The 4,032-nt window shown below is 37.1% G+C and overlaps 1 long non-coding RNA gene across 1 annotated transcript; it reads right to left on the bottom strand.

The window, feature by feature from the left end:
• Positions 1-1,108: 1,108 nt before the first annotated feature.
• Positions 1,109-3,219, bottom strand: LOC128286942 (uncharacterized). The gene is made up of 2 exons (XR_008277631.1): positions 2,855-3,219; positions 1,109-1,936 (listed from the first exon to the last, which is right to left on the bottom strand). It is a non-coding gene; the product is annotated as an uncharacterized LOC128286942 (long non-coding RNA).
• Between the last annotated feature and the right edge of the window lie 813 nt (positions 3,220-4,032).

The raw sequence follows: 4,032 nt of genomic DNA, 5'->3' as shown, positions 1-4,032 counted from the left end.
CAATGAGCTTCGTTTAGATAGCAAGACAGATAGGCAAGCTTCCGTTTTGGTAGCATCAAAGAAACAAGACAAAAGGTATCGCTATTGTAAAAAGTTAGGTCACGTCAAAGCAGATTGTTATAAACTACGAAATAAAATAGTGCTGAGAGTAACGAGGAAGATGTAGCTAGTGCTAATTTGGCCGATGAAAATGGTGATGATTTTTTGTTAGTGTCAACAAGCGATAACACCAAGCTCAAGTCCGAGTGGATCTTAGATTCAGGATTGTAGCACCCCAAACCCGGCCCAGAAGTTATGGCCGGATCCGGCATGCCACATCAAAAACGTTAAAAAAAAAATCCATTCTAAGTCCGAAAATCGTACTTAATGTTCAAAAGATTAATTCATTAAGGGTTAAAGTGAATGGAAGTCAGGCACCGGTAGGAAACCGGAAAAGAGGTGGTGAGTCCATCGGACGCTAAGTACCAAGCTCCTTCGGATCCAATCCTAGACATGCATCGCCATTGCCACACCTTAACGTCATGGATATTTCTAGGAAACCGATTTGATTAAGTCATTTTAGGAAAAATGATTAATTTTGGAAAATACTTTTATTGCGGAAGCTTTGCTTGTTGTCGTGTTATTTTGAAATCAATTGTTGTTTTTGAAAAGCGCCTAAAGCTATCCAATTTCAACAGTTAAAATAAGTATTACCTATCTTAGTAATACATATTAAAACCATAAAAATAATTAAGTGGCCTTATTACATTTAAAAGCCCAAAACTTCAAACGTAAATAAAAGGATGTCCAGTTCACCGAAGAAAATCAAACTTTCGAGCGGATGGCCACTCCGAATTCCCTCACGACTCAAGCCCACTATGGTTGGGGATTTCTGCGTGGATGAAAATAAAAGGGTGAGTTTGGGGAAACTCAGTGTGTAAGGAAAACCCCTTCAAAGCCCAAGTCAGCTCAAGCCTATTGGCCTAAGCCCATTCAGGTAACAGTGGTACTGGGCCAGAGCCCTTTTCAGATCACAATAAACTAGGCCTTAGCCCCTTATTCAGATAACAGTATGGCCCATAGGCCCATTTCAAAATACATGCAACATCAGTAAACATATGCAAGCCCATTTGGGTAATAGTGGTACTGGGCCAAAGCCCTTTTCAGATTACAATAAACTGGGCCTTAGCCCCTTATTTAGATAACAGTATGGCCCATAGGCCCATTTCAAAATACATGCAACATCAATAACATATGCAAGCCCATTTGGGGAGACTACTCAACCCACCAACCACTACACTCCACCCGTACCAGCCATACACTCCATGTGGGAATAACTCAACCCACCCATTTAACACTCCACAGCTTGCGACCTTTGCCGCTCGCTTAAAGATAAATTGAGGCAAAGCCTCCAAGACGTGGACAAACCACTTTCAATGCTTCCTCCGTCAATATCCCATCCCATGCACCAAATAATAAGAACATGGCATGCAGTAAATAACAACAGTCAAACATGCATTTAGGTCAATTTAACCCTAGGGGTATTTCGGTAATTTATCTACTAGGGGTAAAACTGTAAATTTTCCACTTTTAAAGGTATTTCAATAATTTATCTATTTTAGGGTTTTTCATGTATATTCCTACCTTTCACGTACTAACAGAATCACGTACCGAGGGTTCTTACCGAATTGGGCCCGTTAGCCCATCATTTCAATTTTGGCCCATTAAGCCCGAAAATATCGAGGGCACAGAAATCATACACTTTGCAGTCCAAATTTTTGCAGCTTACCAAAAACATTAATCGATTTACCTCACGAGCATTCGCACACTCGCAAATCTACAAAATACCGCTTTTCGGCATTTCGCTTTTCGCTTTTGCCGATCTAGACTAAGAAAGAGGGTGTTAGTTACACACCTGTTTCCGACGATATGCTGACGAGATCCACACACGAACTGCCTACAATTGGATTACTAACACGTTAATCTAACTATTCAAATACGAACTACGTATTAACCCCTTACAATATTCAGTCAACCACACTTACATATCATAGTAAGCTTATAAGAAATCAATAAGCAACTCATTAACAATTTTTTGTCAATGTTTACCACATAATCATAATTTCACTGCAAACTGTCTTCTTGAGCAACAGTCACTAAATCATTTATAACTGGAGCTACGAAACTCCAAATCAAGTGCCGTTAATTTTCCCTGAAAATAGACTCATATATCTTTTATCCATAAAATTTTCAGAATTTTTGGTTTAGCCAATCAATACCAGATTTTTCTCAAAGTTTCCCATGTTTCACTGTTTGACTAATCTGACCACTCTTCATTACGAATCAAATTTCTCATTGTACAGAATTCAAAATATGTTCTCGTTTATTTCATTTAAAACTAGACTCAACAAGCTTTAATTTCATAATTTATTAAGCTTCTAATTCATCTCCCACAATTTATGGTGATTTTCCAAAGTCACGTTACTGCTGCTGTCCCAAGCAGATTTATTACCAAATCACTCTTTCATACACCTATCTTGCATGCATGTTATTTAAACATGTATATCACCAATCAATCATCACATATCTATGATTTTACTTAAGCATAATCTCCATTTCATCATTTTAAAGCACAACATGTTAGCCGATTTTTCCCTTTAGCATCTAAGGCACATGCATGTTCATTTGTTTGGCTCAACTTCACCTATCTTCCATTTTTCATCAAAAGAACATGAAACAACAACCATTTCCTTCATTTTAATTCATGACTAAATGCTCACAACACAACTAAAAATCAAAATATACTTTAAGAGTTAAGGTAGAATCAAGAAGAACTCATGAACCTCAAAATAGAAGCAAGGTACCAAGAACTTACCTTTAATTTTCCTCCTCCTAATGACCGAATACTCAAGAGCTTTCTCCCCTCCTTTCTCTTCTCTAACTTTCAGCTATGATGAACAAAGATGGACAAAACTTTGTTCTTTTCACCCCTTTTTCTTTTAATAAAACTTCATATTTCATCCATTTAATTCTTTAATACAAAAGACATGATATTCTTATCATGAAACATTTACCTAACCCATTATCATGAAACATTTACCTAACCCATTATCATGGAACATTTACCTAACCTATTATCATGGAACATTTACCTAACCTATTATCATGAAACATTTACCTAACCTATTATCAATTTGTATCAATTTGTACCATAAATTATGGATATCAAGTGTACATTTTGTCTACAACAACATGATGGTTAGCCACTTCATGTAAAATGGGAGGTTTGTCATGCAAATCCTCCTATTTTGCACTCCTATTTATTTGGCCATTTCAATTTAGCCTATAGCATTTTCAAACATTTTCACGTAGGTCCTATTTCATAATTTCACCCCTTTTTTCTTATGGAACAAAAATTAACTAAAATTGTCGGGTTCTATCTTAAGCTTAGGCTTTCTAGAGGCCCACTAACATAATTAAACCTATGCCAACATTCACAGGATTCCCAAAAATTGGGGCGTTACAAGGATGTTCTTTCCACATGTGTCCCAGTAAAGAATGGTTCTCCACATACAGTTCAATTGAAGGTGGAGTTGTGCGCATGGGAAACTATTCATCTAGTAAGGTAATTGGTATTGGTACTGTTAAAATTAGGATACACGATGGGACAATTATGACACTCTCAGATGTCAGGTATGTACTTGATTTACGAAAGAATCTCATCTCATTGAGTATTTTAAACTTGAAAGGATGCAGAATCAACATCAAATCGAATGACATTAAAGTATCTCGTGGAGCTCTCATTTTGTTAAAAGGTAAAAGAACCACAGTCTTTATATTCTGGAAGGTTCTACAGTGACCGGTGAAATCGGAAGTCCCTCGTCCGTTACGGAGTTGAAGTCAACTCGTTTGAAACGGAGGCAACTTGGTCATAGGAGGGAAAAAGATATGACCGTTTTGTTAAAGAGTTGTTCTCTTTTGGATGCAGGTTTTGAAAAGTTAGGGCACTGTGTTCATGAAAATCAGACCCTGGTTAGTTTTGATTTGATAGTG

The sequence above is a fragment of the Gossypium arboreum genome, chromosome 13 (genome assembly GCF_025698485.1).
Source record: "Gossypium arboreum isolate Shixiya-1 chromosome 13, ASM2569848v2, whole genome shotgun sequence".
Classification (NCBI taxonomy): Eukaryota; Viridiplantae; Streptophyta; class Magnoliopsida; order Malvales; family Malvaceae; genus Gossypium; species Gossypium arboreum.
This window is presented reverse-complemented; position numbering and strand designations above follow the sequence as displayed.